The sequence below is a fragment of the Castor canadensis genome, chromosome 10, assembly GCF_047511655.1.
Source record: "Castor canadensis chromosome 10, mCasCan1.hap1v2, whole genome shotgun sequence".
In the NCBI taxonomy this organism is placed as follows: domain Eukaryota; kingdom Metazoa; phylum Chordata; class Mammalia; order Rodentia; family Castoridae; genus Castor; species Castor canadensis.
The window spans coordinates 74,810,724-74,829,400 of record NC_133395.1 but is presented as its reverse complement, the minus strand read 5'-3'; the positions used below and the strand labels follow the sequence as shown (position 1 = coordinate 74,829,400).

The 18,677-nt window shown below is 44.7% G+C and overlaps 1 long non-coding RNA gene across 1 annotated transcript; it reads left to right on the top strand.

The window, feature by feature from the left end:
* The first annotated feature begins 1,407 nt into the window (after nt 1–1,407).
* On the top strand, nt 1,408–18,148 carry LOC141411321 (uncharacterized). Its single transcript, XR_012436093.1, has 3 exons — nt 1,408–1,509; nt 16,666–16,711; nt 17,099–18,148. It is a non-coding gene; the product is annotated as an uncharacterized lncRNA (long non-coding RNA).
* The last annotated feature ends 529 nt before the right edge of the window (nt 18,149–18,677 follow it).

The window sequence follows — 18,677 nt, the reverse complement described above, 5'->3', positions numbered from 1 at the left end:
CTTTCTTTAAGCTACCACTCCCTCCCCACTTTAATCACTTTAATGAACTGAAGGTTAATTCAGTCTCAGCCCATCCAGGTCATTTTATTAGATATACTTTATTTCATGTTAAGTTTAATAATTTACATACATTTATTAATATATTATTTTAATTATATATTCATTAATGTCAATGTAATTAATATTAGCTATTAAAATGCAGTGTATTTGTATTTATAAATTCAGCATTTGATTTGTAAAAATTGTTTTTACTCTGTATCGAGACCTAATATTCCTATGACGTTATAGGGTTTAATGAGATAACTTGATAAATGGAAAGAATGTGTGATGTTCAAACCAGGGATGTAACATTTGTCTTGATTCATCATTAATCAAGGGACTGCCCTTCCCAGTCCCTGGTGACCACTACTCCCCTTCGTTCTATGAGGTCAGCTTTTGCAGTCTCCACAAATGAGTGAGAACATGCAGCACTAGTCTTTCTATGTCTGGACCATTTCACTTTACAGAATAACCTCTCCAGTTTGGTTTTTTAAATATATGCCCAACAACCTTGCCGTGTGCATTACACACAAAGTTCAGAGATTGACACAGTAGCTTATTAGAGATGCTCTGAGTAGGCAGATGGGTAGAAAAGGCAGAGCATGTGCCCACAGAGGAAAGTGGGTGGGGGGAGGGGGAGAGACATTGAAAACCAAGGAAGCAAAGGTGGTGGAATTTAGTGGGACCCTGTTATATCCCATGTGAATAAGTGGAAGCAGTAAGCTGCTTTTCTCACACCCACAAAATTGTCCCACACTCAATCAGCTGTAAGACAGACTGCCTAACACAGGAGAGAAGAGATCAAGTACAGGTTAGGAAGGGGGAAACAAGGGATGCATCAAGGTAATCCTTTGGTGTATAGAAAGAGGCCTTCAACCCTCTGCTTTGCAGACTAGTCATCTGTGTACCACAGCATCAAACAATTGCTTACATTTGAGCACTTACCAAGTCCCAGGCAGGACTAATCACTTTCTCAAGCATCATCACACCCAATCCTAACTCTCCTCTAAGATAGGAACTATCATCCCATTTTACAGATGAGGAATCTGAATGGTGAACTAAAACCTGAGTTCCCCATTGCTGAGATCCAGAGCTCCAGTGTTTCAAAACCCTACCAGCCCCTGACGGACCAGCTCTGTGGCAAGGTTTTGCACCAGGCTGCAAAACCACTAGAATAGATGTCTCCAGTGTCAGGAGCTGAGAGGGAAGCACTGAGCTCAAGTTACAGGGTATATCTTGCAGGGCAGACTTTTCACTTGTCAGGTGCCACCACTTTGTGGGGTCCATGGAATGTACAATATTTCTAGAGCAATGAAGAGGAAAGTTTACCCTTTACCCCAAGTGTGCTTGGTTTTTTAACAGAAGCCAGTTTAACAGAAGCCAGGATCTGCAACTGTATGAACTCTCCAACTTAGAACCTTACTGTCAGATTACTGGCCTGGACACTGTGCCCCTGAAACTGGACTACTGGTAAGGTGGGGCAGGTGAGGGGAGGCTAGAAAGACCTGGCTGTGCTCAACCCCCCCCCCCCCAGGCATTGGGACCTGCCCTTGGGCAACTGTGTTTAATTAGTATTGGCCAGGGCTCCATGCACTTTATTGTGACCATGTCACATGACACAGCTGTGCCCAGCAAAGAGGGACCTTCCTGCAGCTAGCAAGGAGTGGGAAGCCAGAGAAGTGAAATTATTTTTAGTTATGTGATTTTCAGGTAATGTATATTTTAAGTGTGGCTGGATTAGTTTTCCTGAAATTCAACTCTGATCACATTACTTCTTAATGTTTTGCCAACTCCCTGTCCAATAATAACCAGAACTTTTGGATGATACCTTAGACTATTTTCTATTGCAATAGCAGAATACTTGAGGCTGGGTAATTTATAAAGACAAAAGATTTATTTTGGCTCATGGTTTGAGAGGCTGGAAAGTCCAAAAGTGTGATGGGGCCTCCTGCTGCTCTAATTATGGCAGAAATAAGAAGGGAAGTGCTATGTGCAGAGATCAAACACAAGGAGGGGATTTGTTTCATAACAGCTGCCTCTTGGAGTCACTAGATCAGTCATGAGAGAAAGACATTAATCCATTCAGTGGGCCCTGCCCCCACAACCCAAACACCTGCCACTAGGATCCACCTCCTAACACTGCTGCACTGGAGTCTAAGCTTCTACCACATGAGTTTTGGTGGGGAGAAACCATGTTAAAGCCATAGCCGATGGCATCCAAGCCCTGCCTGCCTTCCCAGTCTTCTACTCCACTGCAGGTACAAGCCATAGAAACACCCACCTAACTGAAGAGAGATCCCTCAACATGTGCCAGCACTGTCACCTCCAACTGCTCCCTGTGTCGCTCCTCCCACCATCCTTCCCATGATGTTTGTTGAGCACTTACTGTGGGTCATATTGTTAGATAGGAGAGATGCACGCATGAGTAAAACCTGGTACTGAGGAGGTCGTACGGCCTCACGAGGCGGTGGCTCCAGCTCAGAGGCTGTCTCTCTGAGTTCCCTGAATGTCCTTCAGACCCAAAGCAGGCGCTGCCTCTGGAGGATTGATCCTGTACCCAGACACTGGTGTGCAGGAGATGAGTAACTCCTGGTGGCACCAACATCTTAGATTTTGCTGCATACTTCTAGGCACCTACACATCAATGGGCACATGGTAGTGCTCAAGAAACACTCGTGGATGATCAAGTGAGAAATGTCTTGTTTCAGTGTGGAAGGGAGGACGACTGAGCTTCATTTCCTCTTTTCTGTCCCTGTCCTTTTTCTTCTCCTTGTCATAAGCCAAGAGTCTTTTCAGTCACCCAACAGTTTCAGTAAAATCGATTTTTTATTCAACTCAGTCCTATCGGTTGTTTAGCATATTGAGACAGATACAAAAGCCAATGAATTTAGAAGAAACTGATTAAAGAAAACTTGTCAGATTCTCATAGAACAAAAACCTGGGTCCTGATGCCCTGTTGGCCCAACGTGCCGTGAGGGCAGGAACACTGCTTGACCCTCCGGGCTTGCCCTCAGAGCCACTCAGACTCCTCCAGGTCCAGTCTCTACCTGACTTGCAGACCAGCCACTTGGGCTTTGTTCTGCTCTTTGGATCCACTCAGTTCTTTCCTGTCTCAGGGCCTTTGCACATGTGATTCCCTCTGATCCAAACACTACAGCAGTCTTTATGATCAGATCTCAGTTTGAATCTCACCTCTTCAGATGATTCTTTCCTAATCTCCTTATCTGTGTTCCCACTGACCTTGTCCCTTTCCAGTATTGCATGTGACACAGCCTAATGAGAATAGATGGTGAATTCTTTGTCTATTAGCTGTCCTGTCCACCAGCCAGGGGGGCAGGAAGAGCGTCCACATTTCTCCGCACTCTAAGCCTAGCAGTACATGGTACAGAATAACAAAATAAATGGATCAAAAGCTTAGACTCTGGAGTCAGAATTCACTTAGAGTCTTGGGAAGCTTTCTGAAATCTTTGTGCCCCAGCTTCCTTGTCTTTAAAATTGGACTAGTAGAAACAGTGCCCCCCTCAGTGGGTTGTTGGGTGGGTTTCCAGTAGTTGTCTGGCAGACACAGAGGGCTGATAAATGCTGACCTCCACTTCCATGACTTATAATCTCTCAATAAAGTGGGGCTGGCTGGAGAACACTCCAGATTAGTAGGTCAGGGAGAGACTGTCATCCCAGGAAGTCCTGAAGTCCCTGTTCTGTTCCCACCACTCCTGGCACTGAAAAGGGTATGTGCACACATGTGTGTATCCTTTGCCACGGAAGAGGATTTCAGGACGCTAAGCCTGGAGAGCACTGTTGGTGAATGGCTTAGTCTACTCAGGCTGCAGTAACAATACAAACTATATCACTTCAACCAGCGACATTTATTTTGTCACAGCTCTGGAGGCTGAGAGTCCAAGACCGAGGTTGCCACCAATTCTGTTTCTGGTGAGGCCTCCCTGGTTTGCAGATGGCTGCCACTCTCTCACTGTGCCCTCACATGGCCTTTCATTGGTGTGTGAGTACAGGAGGGAGAGAGTGAGGCAGCTCTCTGGAGCCTCTTGTAAGAACCCTAGTCCCATCAAGAGGGTCTCACCCTCATGGCTTCATCTAGCCCTAAGGCTCTTTTTCCAAATACCAGCACATTGAGGGTTAGGTATTCAAACCACATGAATGGGGGCCCCTGCCCTCACATCAGCATCCTGTCCACATCACCTCTCTTGCTGAGGAGGCATATGGAACAGAGCCAGTGGCATTTGTTGCACACCAGCCACATTAACCAATGGGACTGTCTGTTGATGATGTCATTCTCTGAGCGCCCCTCCTCTGTGGCCTCACATACTGTTGGAGGGCTGTCCCAAAAGACTAGGAGACTAGTTTTATCTTCCCTCCCTCCTTCTTTCTTCCTTTCTTTTCCCCTCCTTTTCTTCCTTCCTTCCCACCTTCCTTCCTTCCTTCCTTTCCTTTTCTGTCTAGCTTCCAGACACAGCCAACAGAAAAACAATCAGAAGCAGCCCCTATGACAGTTATAACCCCGGTCTATGTGAAAGGTCTCAGGGTTGTGTCCCTAGGTCACCCTAAACCTCACCACTTAGGACTGGCTGGCTTGCTTGTTACTGATTTCTCGCTAAGCAACCAGAGCGCAAACTTACATTTTATCTCCATTTCATGTCACCACCCCTCTCACACCCAGACCCAATCACTTAGGGCAATAGTAGAACGAACATGGTATTTACCATAATGTGCTGGGAGAGTGGAGTTCTGTTAAGCACAATGATAGCTAGTTTCGGGGACCGAGTGCTCCAGAGAGCATTAATCACTGTGTCTGAGTGCATTTGTGGGAGCACATTGTAAACTAATTAGCAGGTGTACTGCCCAATCTATCATTACCTCTAATATATGATTTCAAATAGAATGCCACTTCTATTTTGTTGCTTTCACGCCGTTGTAGACGTACTCTGATGTATGCCTCAGCCTGAAACAGTTTAGGTGCAGAAATAAGATAGGGAAGCAAGAGAAAATGTTTTATGTAGTGCTACAGATGGAACCCAGGGCCCTGCACACGCTGGGCAAGCGCTCTCTCACTGAGCTACACCCCAGCCCAGAAATGTGTTTGATGAGTTACAAACACACCTGCCTAACAGAGTCTTTGGATCACAGAGACATTCAACAGCTATTTTTTTTATTTTATCATTTTTGCATTTACTCACATGTGTATACATTATTTGGGCCACCTCCACCCCACCACCCAGCTTCCGGGCAGAACCTGTTCCACACTCTTGTTTGATTTTGTTGGAGAGAAAACATGAGAGATGGTAAGAAATGCATAGCATTTTTGCTGGTTTGAGATAAAAATAGATATACAGAGAGATTCCTAGTGTTGTTTCCATGCACTGGTGAATTGCAACCCACATTGGTTCATCTCTGCCAGACCTCTTCACTACTTCCTGGTCACCTTCCCATAGTGGCCTCAGCCAGTCTAAGATTACTTTATTCACTCCTCTACAGTGGGCACATCAACCACATTAAGTTTTGGGTTTCCTTCCCTTCCCTATTCCTCCTGTGCATGTTATCCCCTTAGTGTGTGACCCAAGTCCAATAATATTACTGCATTTGTTTTAGGTCTATAATCCACATATAAGGGAGAACATACAAATTTTGGCCTTCTGAGCCTGGCTAACTTCGCTTAAAATGATGTTCTCCAGTTCCATCCATTTACTTGTGAATGATAAAATTTCATTCTTCTTTGTGGCTGCATAAAATTCCATTGTGTATAAATACATTTTCTTACTCCATTCATCAATAGTGGGGCATCTTGGCTGTTTCCATAGTTTGGCTATCGTAAATAGTGCTGCAATAAACACAGGTGTTCGGGTGCCTTTGTAATAAAGGAATAAGTCGCTTTCCTTTGGGTATATCCCCAGGAGTGGTGTTGCTGGATCATTTGGCAGATCTACGTTTAGATTTTTAAGAAGCCTCCATATTGTTTTCCATAGTGGTTATACTAGCTTACATTCCAACCAGCAGTATATGAGGGTTTCTTTTTCCCTGCATCCTTGCCACAACAGCTATTTTTTGATAAAACAAAAAATACTGCTAATTTTTATACTAACCCAGAGCAATACATTGCTCTCTTTGTATATAAAATAACCAAAAACAACAGGAAAATTTTTTACTAGGAGACATGACATCAGCCTTGTCCAGAGGATTTCTTGGAGAACTAAAAAGCTTTAGGTTAAGATAGTATATTTGTAAGACAAAAGGGATTGGTTTCATTCCTAAACTAGAGGCCTTTCTATTCTGTTCTGTATAAAAAAGAGTATTTGTGTCTTGAATTCTATGTCTCCTCTAAAATAGAGATTTTAAAAACACTGCTTTCACAAAATGCTTGTTCCCTTAAGGGAAGGCAAACCCACTGACCTTTACAAGTGGGGAGCTACATGTAGGGAGAGATGTGTGCTGGGTGTGAGGGGGCTCAGAAAAGTGGTACCCTTAGACAGGGGATGGATAGGGACTTCCAGGAGCGTCACCTCTGAGGTGGGGCAGACCCAGGGACAGAAGGAACATTTCAATACATGCAAGAAGTATGAGCAGGGATGGGCATGATGGAGGGGGAGGGGAGGCCCTTAACTATCTGGAGAAGACAGTATGTTTGGGTAGAAGGATTCCTTTGAAGGCAAGACAGTGGAATTTGCCGGTGAAGGGCCATCTTTGCTCAGCGGAGCATTTGTCCTATATCCTAAACATCATGTGATTTTAAACCCATGTTTAATAAGACTCACTCTCCTCAGGACCCTCAGATGTAAACTAAGGGGTTTCTTCCCCCACACCTCCTACACCCCCTCTTTCTGTCCCTCCCCTCCTTCTTTTGTACTTGGGATTAAACTTGGGATCTCACACATGCTGGGCAAGCCCTCTACCACTTAAGCGACACCCCAGGTCTTTTGCTTTTAGTGTTTCCTCACATAGGGTCTCATGCCAACTTTGCCCAGGGCCAGCCTTGGACCCCATTCTCCTACCTGTCGCTGGGATTGCAGGTGTGACCCACTATGCCTGGCCTGAGGGACTTCTTTTTTTTTAATTATAATTTTTTATTAGTATATATTTGTTATACAGGGAGGATTCATATTGACAATTCCAGTTAGGCTTATATTATACATAGGTTAGATCACCGCCCCCCAGTCTCTCCCCCTCAACCCTGCCACCCACTTAAAGCAAGAGGTTTCTCTGTTCTGTTTCATGTAATTAATGAAGTCCATCAACCATATACCTTCACCCTAATCTCCTTCATTCACCTTCTCCCTTCCCACAAGTAGCCTCCACACACCGTACCTATTTTACAGTCCTGTCTTTCGTTATTAATATTTAAGTCAATGTTCAAAGGGTTTTCTCAGTGTGTCCCCACTGTGAGTCTACTTTACTTTCATCTGTTCAACCCCTCCCATTACTCTCCCTTACCCCTTTTCCTCCCACCTGCATTATTCAACAGCTTTCGTACGCATCCTTATATCCTCTACCTTCACAGATGTGATGTTTTACACTGTTACTGATGCTCTATCATTCTCTTTTCCTTTTCTCTTTCCCCAAGTTCTAAGGGATTTCTTTTAATGACTATGTAACTACACGAATGCACAAGCACACAGGCTGGGTAATTTATAAAGAGTAGAGGTTCATTTTGCTCATAGTTCTGGAGGCAGAGGAGTCCAAGAGCATGGTGCTGACATTTGCTTGTTATCTGGTGAGGGCCTTCGTGCTGCATCAGAACATGGTGGAGGGCATCACGTAGTGAAACAGAACAAAGCTGCTAACTCAGCTCTCTCTTCCTCTTCTTCTAAAGTTATGAATGCCATCCTAGAGCCGCATCTTCATGACCTCATCTAACCTTACTTGTCTCCCATGGGCCCTGCCTACCTCTGAACACCATTAACGTGTTACTCTGGCGATTACATTTCTAACACAGTCAGTCCCATTTCGTGCAGCGACACTCCATAAAGAATCAAAATCATCTATGTTGTCTTTCCAATCTACTACAGCTGGGTTCGCTTTACCGCCTCCACTAAGTTGTTCTTCTCTTAGTTACCTAAACCACCACCCTGAACATCCATCAGTCGCCTCTCTGAGCTCACCTGATATAGTGGGTCAGCCATATTGGTCCTTGATATACTTTTTTCATCTGTCTTTCTGATTTTCCTGGCATTCCTTCTTGGTCTCCTTTGCTGGTTCTTCCCCTTCTTGCTGACCTTGTACTTTTGGTGGATTCTCAGCTCCCAGCCTTCGTCCTTCTCTGTGTCTACCTTCATTCCCTTTGGTGATCTTTGGTCTCCTGGTTTTGAATACCACAGTCTTGGTAACTCCCAAGACTGTCTTTAACACAGAACTTCCTCCCAAATTCCAGTCTCTTGCATACAACTACCTCTCTACCTTGAAATCTGGCAAATACTTCCCAAACCATGGCAGTGATCATGGATGTCCCTCAATTGCCTGCCCTCTGTCATCTGTAGCCATCCTTCTAGTGCTCCTGTTTTGACCCACTGAGTCACTCACTTCTCTCCACACAGAACCCTGCCCAGGACCCTGCTCACTGTCTTCTCCCCTTGCCTGCCCAGTGGGCATCCATTTCTGATGGCAAAAAACCCTGCAAGTCCCCAAGATCTGGATCAGATGTCACTCTCTTAAAGCTTTTGCTAATCCTCTGAACTGGAATTAATTTATTCTCTTCTGGAACCCAGAGTACTTTATCTATCTCTGTGCAGAGGGTCCTGACATTATCACCCTCTGTCTTATATCATAGCTAGTGATGTCTATATACTCAACAAATACTGTAGAGGGACCACTGTGAGCCAGACCCATGCTAGGTGCAGGGGAATTTTCAGTGTGCAAAATAATCCCTAAGGAGCCATCATTTGAGCAGGAGAAGATTGCTGATAAATAATAAAAGTATAAAGACATCAAATAGATAGTATGTTAGAAAGTGCAGAGGGCTACGGACAAAAGAGAAAGGATTTCTAGGATGTAAAGGGGAGGGCTGGAAGAGGGGGTTAGAGGCTGCTGGTTGTAGGATTAAGGAAGGTGGTTGGGGGCGGGGCTTAGTGAGCAGGGACATTTGACCTAAGACCTAAGGAAGCAAGGGAGTGAGCCAGGGAGCCACGGGGCTATGTCTAAGAGAGTGGCCCAGAGACTGCAACAACTGCATGAGTGGGATCTGGCCTCACCCACATCTCAGCATTCTTGCCTTGGTCCTCTACCCCAGGCCCAGGGCATGACCACTGCTCTGCTTTACAAGCCTGCTGTCCCTAACTGCACTTAATGCAGTGACCTCCTAAAGGCAAATCTCTCCAAGCACTGGCGGCTCATGCCTGTAATCCTAGCTACTCAGGAGGCAGAGAGCAAGAGGCTCAAAGCCAGCCCATCACATAAAAGAACTGGTGGAGTGGCTCAAGCAGTAGAGCACCTGCCTAGCAAGGGTGAAGCTCTGAGTTCAAACCCCAGTACCACTAAGAAGAAAAAAAAAAAAACCAAACAAGCAAATCCTTTTTCCCCCCTTGAGTCTTCACTGTTTCATCTGTGATTCATGCCACTTCTTTGAGTCTTTCAACAGTGCCCATCTCTGGTTCAACTACTTTAACTGCTGCCCTTGCTCCCCTCTCTCCCCTTCTCCGTGTCTAACTATCATCTCTCATTTCCATGACTTGAGCCATGATTTAAAATCTACTTTTTGATGCCTGCATCTTAAACACCAGATTCAAGTCCATGTGCATGCCCGATTGGCCTTTTAATTCCTAAATGCTAAAACACAACCACATACCCCTCCCAAGTTCTGCAGCTCTCCTGGTGTTTTCTGTCATGATGGGTTGGATCTACCTCCATTTTGTCATTCACATTAGAACCTTAGAAATCTCTGGGGAAGGAATTCTTTCCTTCCTTGCCTTGTACTTCTAATCACTGAATGGTTCTTGTTCCCTTTGTCCCCTCATTTCTACAATCACCGCCCCAATATGGACATGCTAGATGACTGGCTCACTGCTTCCAGTCTCTATCTTTGCCACTGAGCCCATGAACTCTGAGCAGATCTGATCATGCTTTGCTCACTCACCTTCCACAGATCCCAATGAGATGTGGCCCTCATTCCAGTGGACCTTTCTGTACCCCGAGGCTTGTCACATGGTCTTCCCTCCCTCCTAGCTTCTCTGAGGTGCAAAAGTGATCAACATTTCTACTGCTTGCTGGATTTTGTCCAAGTTGACATTAAGACATTGGCTGGCTCTTTCATGATGTGGTAATCCCTATGACACTCCAAACTGAGAACCAAATTCTGGCTACCCTTTGAAGTCATAGCACAATTACTTTGGTTCAAGTCAAGCACATACTAAGTAAGAATGGCCTGCATTCTTTCCTTAGCTGGGTTATGAGTTGGTAATCCATTTGTTGGAAGGCTGAAGTCTAGAGAAAAATCTAACATCAATAACTAGAGACACTTGAATTGTGAGCTATAATCAGAACAGTCACTCCCTCTTTTATCTCTTAAAAAAAAAGTGAAAAGACCCTTGTAGACAGTTTTCATCCACCTCAATCTTCCTGTCACCTTTGATAACTTGGAGTCAATGATTTTCTCCATTTTGAAGGAGAAACTAGCAGACATGGCTTGTGCTTCAGCCTACCACATTCCACAGAGTGGGAAAAAGACTTAAAAATCAAAAACAGTTCCAATATGGAGATGGGGAGATTATTAAGATTTAGAATACCAGGATTTGTCACAAATGACTCACTTGTCAGAATGCTCTGCAATTTAGAAAAGTTCAAAGACACAGAAACTGGAGCCAATCTAACATCACTGGATATTTCCAATTTCCCAGCCCCTTTGTTCTTCCTCCTGGCTGTGTGCTGAGTCTGCCTGGGTCTGGGGTCCTGTCCTGAGTGTCGTGAATATTTCGGGCTTATTAATGTGATGAGATGTTCTCAGGAGTCACCAGCATTTCAAGCTAGTCAGGCTTTTTAATCTTAACCCCCTTTGCTTCCATCAGTGATATTAAAATACACAGATTAACTAGAATGAGGAATTCCTCCAGAAAGAAAGAACTATCATCCTAAATTGGGCCTCCTCAAATCTTAAAAAGAACTCCAAGATACCCTCTTTGGAAAGCTCAGTCTTGTTTTGTCCATGTGTTCCACTGGGGTAGTGGCCCCACAAAAGGTTACAGATGCCTGTGTTCCTAGAGTCTGGTCTTTTGCCAGAGCTGCAGAGCAATACAAATAATTTCTGGGCTCTCTTACTCAGGATGGATGTATTTCTGGGATTGTTTGACAGAGCTGCCATCGGAGTCTAACTATCTCTAAAGAAGTCAATGATTAAACACTTCGAAGCGAGATCAGGGAGTCCTTGCGGGTAAGCAGCCACAGAGCACAAATCTTCACTTCAGGCCATTCTTGTCACTATTTTCAGCAGTCTTCTTGTGAGAAAAACATGTCACTGCCCATGGGCAAAGGTTACTAAAATACAATCCAGACATGCAATCGCCTGTGCCTTATTTTCATGTACTTAGAATAATGTAGCAAGTGTGAATCCCAATCCATAAATCCAGATATGCAATAAATAGAGCTTATTTTATTCTTCAAAACTCAAGTTCAAACCTGTTCTGTGTTCCCCCTACCCACTGTACTATCAGTCACTTTGGGGTCCCTTCACTGACATTGTGCCATACTTCTGGGGCCCATCAGTGGGATGTCATCTGATCTTGATCACTGGACCATACGGGGTATATTAGTCATTTTTTGTTTCTATAACAAAATGCCTGAGACAATCAATTTATAAAGAGAAAAAGGATGTTTTGGGATCATAGTTTTAATTTAAGTCTGTAACTAATTGGCCCTGTTGTTTTTGTGCTGTGGCAAGACAGACATCACGGAGAAAGTATGGTGGAGAGAAACCATTTATGGCATGAGCTAGGGAGTAAAGAGAGAGGAAAAAACCAGGACTTTCACAACCCCCTTTTTGGTCATACCCCCAATGACCTAAAGACCTCCTACTAAACTTCACCTCCTGAAGTTCCACCACCTCCCAACAATGCCACCCTCAGGCCCATGCCTTTAACATGTCGCTCGGGGGCTTCAAGTCCTGTGCTGTCTCAGACCCAACACAACACACAGATGCCCATGGCACCGTCTGCCTCGATGTATTAGTTAGCTTTCCATAACGATGACCAAAATACCCGAAGAAACAACTAAAAGGAAGAAGTTTTTATTTGGGCTCGTGGTTGCAGTTCGTAGTCATCTCACTCCATTACTTTGAGCCTGTGGAAACATGTAACATCATGGTGTTCAGAGTGAGAAGTAGAGGAGGTTCTTTACCTCATGGCAGACAGGAATGAGAGAGTGGAGAGGGTGGGTACCAAGTACAACCCTCAAAGGCACGTTCCCAGTGTCCTAGTTCCTGTAGCTAGGCTCCACCTCCTAAGCAGGTAAACGCAGCTCAGGGAACTCACACTGGAGTGGAAAGAGAGAGAGAGAGAGAGATCATGTAAAACTAAGAGGTGGTGTGTGAGAGAGCGAGGACTGAGGGGACCAATAAGGCACAAGGGGGTCCAGAGAGCAGGCAAGTGGTGGGACAGGGCAGGACTCACAGGTTAGCACTGTGGGACCTGGAGGGAGAGCAGCAATGGCCCACAGCATAGCCAGCAAGTCTAGACACTCGCTGGTGTGCTCAAGGATGTAGATGATGACCTGAAAGTGTACAACACGTCAACCATGAGGATCAACATAACTTATTATGGCCTGACACTGTTCTGAGCACTTGGCATACATGAGTGAAGAAAACAGGCAAGAAGTCCTTCCCCCATGGAGCCTGGCTCCTGGGCAGTCACCATCCCATAATACATGATCGGGCAGGGTGTTAGAAAGGGACAGGGACTGGGGAGAAAGAAGAGCCAGGCACAGGCATCAGAAATTCAAGATGGCCAGAGGGTGAGCATTGGGGGTGCACAGTAAGAGCCATTAGCTCAGAGGGATGGAGGGAAATCCATTAGCTGAGGAATGTACTGTCATGCGGGTTGTGTGGACTGAGCCCAGGTACTTGAACCTAGAGAGATCAGAGTCAAGGACAGCTGCTAGAAAGAGGACCTGGCTTTTCCGTTGGTTTCAGCAGCATGGAGTTGGCTTCCTTTATCCTTGTGGCAAAAGCTCCACAAGAACACTGTCAGAGACAACAGGAAGAGAGAAATGAGAACGGCACTGGGGAGCTGTCTCCCAAGTCACAGTGCTGCAAAAGAAAGACGAAAAATGGGGTGATAGCGGGAGAGGAAAGGGGATCAAGACGAATTTTCTTTTCTTTTTCCCAGTGGAGAAATAGAGAGTGGTTGCATGCTGTTGGGAGGGATCCAGTAAAAATGGAACATGAAGGGGGAAAAGGGAGAGAGGCTGGACAGCGGTCTTCGGTGGGCAAGAGGATGGGACCACTGCACAGGTGGCGGCTGATATCAGGGGACCATGGGTGGTCCATGTGGAGGGACCCAAGGGAAGTACAGTGGGCAGGTCCAGGTGCAGGGGTGCGAGTGCGTGTGTGGTGGGATCTGGTAGGTCTTTTTTGAGTTTTCTTGGTGGCTTATGAAGTTCTTATCTGAAAACAAGGATTGGGGAGGAGGTGTTGGAGATGTGCAGAGAAAGGGAGAAGTGGAGTGGTCTTAGAGAGTGGGAGAGGAGGGACAGCTGTCAGGAAGTACTTTGTGGTCATGAATTTGAAGTCAGACCACTCAGCACAGGTCCGTGGCCATCTGCAGTCACATTTGCACATGGACACAGGCAGGAGGTAGGTAGAAAATCAAGTCAGGCTTAACCCAGGGTGCTTTTTTGCCAAGCAGGAACAAATGAGAGCGAGCAAAGGAGTTGAGGGTGGATATGAGGAAGTGGTTCTTGTCATTCATGGGGTTTAATCCAGGTAAGAAGCAAAATGAGACACAAAAGAATCAAATTCAATGAAAATACATTGGGGTCAGTGAGTTGCATGTCTCACTGTTGGAACTGAGTATGGAGTCGGTAACCTGGGAAGACAGGAGGTGCAACATGGGAAATTGAGATTTGGTGTGGGATAGATAGTGTCCCACTTATTACTAATGACAAAACCAAGGTCATGGCCATGGCAGTGAGTGGCCATGGTGGAAGACAAGACTATTGGGGCATGAGGTTAAGGAAATGAGAAACCTGTAGTCTGGAAAGGTTATTTATAATTGATATGAAGCATCCACAAATTATGGAACGGATAGTGTTGGAGAGAATATTAGTGTGCAAGGAGCCAGGTTCTCTGTTTAAAATCTTCTATAAAAAGTGAGATACAGAGAAAAAGTCATTTTTGGTCTTTTGATTGCTTGGCAAAGAGCTTCAAATCTTTGTCTTCTTGAGGGACGTATATGTTTGTACAGCTTACTCAACTGGCCAAGTATTCTCAGCTAATATTTTCAACATCCTTCAGGGGCTAAGCATGTCTTTGCTAGGAAAAGTTCTGTCCAATCTTCCTAGGTGACTGCATCTTTGTGATGGGACTTCCTGACCACCAGAAACGCAACTCTTTACTTTCTCACATCCTCTGCTCAAAGAAGAAATCAGTTGTTAGATTATTAAATAACCTTAACAATGACCTTTCTAAAGACATAAAAGAAAGACTGAATATAGAGGAAACAGTTTTCCTGAATATAAAAATTCAATATTGTGAAGATGTCCCCAAATTAAATGACAAATTCAATGTCCAATCAGAATCTCAATGGGATTGTTTTGAAGTTGTTTTGCAAGTTGATTCTAAAGTTCATTTGGAAGCATAAATATGTGATAATGGCCAAGAAAATGTTGAAAAGATTAATGAGGAAGGATTTGAATTGCAGCTATCAAACCATACTATTAAGCTGCAGTAAAGGGAGCTGGGGGTATGGCTTGAGTGGTAGAGTGCTTCCCAGGGTTCAGTCCCTAGTACTGAAAAAAAAAGGTTGCAGTAAAATACTGATGCGATGAAGAGCCGCAGAGATTAGTGAGTGATCTCTGCATATATCGAAGCGTTGGTAGTGCAATTGGTAATTCAAATTAGTGGTAGAGCGCCTGCCTAGCAAGCATGAGGCCCTGAGTTCAAACCCCAGTACCACCAAATTAGTGGGAGAGCAGTCTAGCAAATAACTGATGGGTATTTATTTACAGAAAAGTTAAGTCCTTGTATCATACTATGTATAAGAATAAATTCTAGGTAGAACAAAGAACTAAACATTTTAAAAGTATACACTAGAAGAAATTATAGGAGAATATCATAGTAATAATAGGAGCAGAAAAAGTGCTTTGCAGAAGCTTTAAAGCCAGAAATGGGGAATGGTTTGACTACAACAAAACTCGTGGGACATTTCTATGCACTAAAGGTGAAGGTGTAAAAACTTCGAGAATATGTAAAATGTTTTTATGTTTGTGTTTATTAATGATGACATTAATTCTCTAAGAGAGAATTTAAGGATATTTACAATAATGAATATACAACAATAAAGATCATACACACTTATAAATGGAGGTGAAGGTGAAATATAGAGAGATAAAATGAATGAAGAAAATACATTCCACAATACCCTCAAGGACTTTAAGAAACAAACAGCATCTTTCTCTTCGATCTGCCTAGATTCCAGAAACAAGAAGGAAACATCTATTGTACACTTCGTAATGCCTGTAAGATATTGTAATTAGAGTGTTTAAAAGACATACGGATTTCTTATACTGACACAAGAAAGAAATGCTTCAAGTTACATTGCTCCTGTCTTTGGAAATAAAACAGCAATAAATAAGTCTGATATAAGCTGATGAATTATTTGTCAAATTCAATGTGGCTGCACAGTGTTCTACAAGCCTGTGGTTGTCATGTTGGTAATTATTGACCATGTCAGCCAAATACTGGCCAGGCCTCCACCTCTTGCATCCACTCAACCTCTCCTGGTTTTTGAGTAAGCATTTTGTGATTTTTGTAGACAATCCTGAGGGCTTGAGAGGTTGTGGGAGAAGTCACACCATTCAGTGTCTTGCTACCCTGTTCCTACTCTTGCCTATTTCTCCCTTCCCTTCCTCTTTCGAGGCCTCTTTGTCTCTTCTGCCTGTCACCTCTGCCTTTTGCCAGTCTTTATCCATTGGGAGAGTTGCTCCTCCCAACTCTGGTCCTAGCACAAGACAGCGCCTAGACCCTTGGAGCTGGACATCCTCCCAAAGAAGGGGGTGGGATGCTACAGCAATTTCAGAGGAATGGTCGCTCTCCACATCATATATAGCTTGGGGAGCCACCACCTTCTGATGGGAGAGAAGTGTGGCTGTGTCAGGGAAGTCCTTGCCCCTAAGGCAGTGTAGAATTGGCCCCACAGAGAGCTCACTGGCCCAGGCATCTCCTTACAGCTCTCTCTCAGCTCCCGCACTGGGTTTTAAATAAATCCCTTATTTTAATCATGAATCTGCACAGTGGAAGTAGATGATTAAAGAGAATCGGAAATCACTTTGGATCTAGGAGAAGTAAACAAGCATCTGTTTCCAAGACTTACAAATAGGACGTGGCAGGAAGGACTTTTGTTAGCCCCACCCCCAACCCAACTAACAAGGTAATAATCTCAATGTCGTGTCTGAAGATGGTGTTTTTGTTCCTTCCTTTAGTTTCATGGATCCTAACATGTGTCTGATCCTCTACAGTGATGACCAGGTAGGTGTGGGGGTAGAAGTGAGTCAGGAACCGAAAGACCATCTGCTGTCCTTTCTGGAAGAAGTGGGTGTGTGTTGGGGCAGGTGGGGGAGGAAATCAGAAGGGAGAGCTGCATTGCCAAGCGAGATGGAAAATAGAAAAGGAAACACAGCGTGATGAGAACAAAACCTTCAGAGATAGCAAAGGTGTCATGCTCACTTGTGTGCTTGGTGTTTTCACCTCACCACACCCCCAGGAGATGCCTATTACCACTGCTGTTTGTGAGAGTGGGGAAAGTGAGGCACAGAACAGTTATGCAATTTACCCAAAATTCTGTGCTCCCAGGAGATGGCAAAACTGGGATATGGACTGGAGCAGGATGACTTGAGCCTGTTCCCTTACCCCTAGGTTTTGCTGATTATCAAGTAAACAGAAGAAACTTCCAGGTAAACCCATGTGTGAAGAATCAAGCCTAGGAACGAATGGAATCATCCGCTAGCATGGGAGTCAGAGCACAGGGGACAATGGCACAGCTGGCTTGTGTCCGGATTGCTGGAGAGGTTCCTGTTCATAGCTGAAGGGAGAAATTCTGCACCTGTATTTTGCTTCAGAATCAGAAATAAGGCTCGCATGCAAATCTCCTCCCATCCCCCCCACCACACACACACACTAGGGGATTTGGGACCACAGAGATGTAAACAAACTGAGGGTGAATGATTTGAGACTGCAGAATCTCTCTAGAGAGCAGGTTAGACAGGACAGTGAACGGAGAGTACTGAATTCTTGAATCAAAGCAAGAATAGAGCAAGGATGCAAAGGGAGCAGGGAGACATCGAACCCCACCTGGTCCCTCTTCCTAATTTCACTCAGATGTTGCCTCTACTTTCCTTAGAGCCTTTTAGTGCAAATGTTTTTTTAACATGAGGAACCCAGGAGATGGTGAGCACTTACTTCTACGGAGACCTACAGCCCAGGACGCACTTGGTGGGAACCAGGACAAGCTATGCACTGCCCAGTTCCCCCAGGGGGCGCCATTCACACAGACCAGGATAGGAATAATGCCCGGGATTTGCGCCACACCATCTTCGGGCTGAAATTCTCCCAAATAGATCTTGATACAGGGATGAAATGACAGCGGCTTCTCAGTAGTGGCGCCCCGTGGTGGCCAGTCCCTGTAAATGGGGCTCCTTGGCTCTGCCTCTTCTTGGCTGCTCTCCCGGGTGTGGTCCAGCCTGGTTACTATCCTGTGGGACACAGTATCTGTCCTGTGTCCAGGGAAGAAGCCAAAGCAGGTCCAGGTGACACTGCCTGTTCATTAGAATGCAAGTTCATTGGTAAAAATGCAAATGATCCATTTCACTTTATTCCTCTGACACACCGTGCTGGTAGCAATAACTGGCTGCTCCCTACACCTGTCACTGCTGCCACACTGCTCACTTTGTGTAAAGGGCCTGCCATCCTTCAGGTGCAACTGCCCGCCTTGTGGAGACTCAATCATCTACTGCCCCCTAGTGGACTGAATGTGATAAGGCACAGCAGAACTGTGTTCCTGCTCTCATTTAGGTTCTAAGCAAATCAGGGCTGTATTTTATTTTGGGAATCGTTTGCTGCTTCTGCCGCCTTCATCTGGGTTGCTGATATATGTGCTTCTTAATTAACAGCCATGAAATGGAATTAAATGTCAATCAAGGGTGACTCTTTGTGGAGCTATATTTGAATGTTAAAAAGTCACTGCATTTTCAAATAGTATTTGAGTCCTTTGGATGCTCATTTCAAAAATCAAATTTTCTTTAGGCTGAGAAAAGGCTTAAAATGAAGGTGGTATTAAATAGCTCAGGTGCCATTTAGCAAAGCCTCAGGTTGTGTGCGCTAGAAACAGGTTTATTTAGAAGGTAGAAGCCTGCCTTATTACCTAATCTGTCACCTAATTGGCTGGCTTTCAGGTTTTCACAGTTTGCATATTTCTTGGTTGTCTTGTATCCCTGGA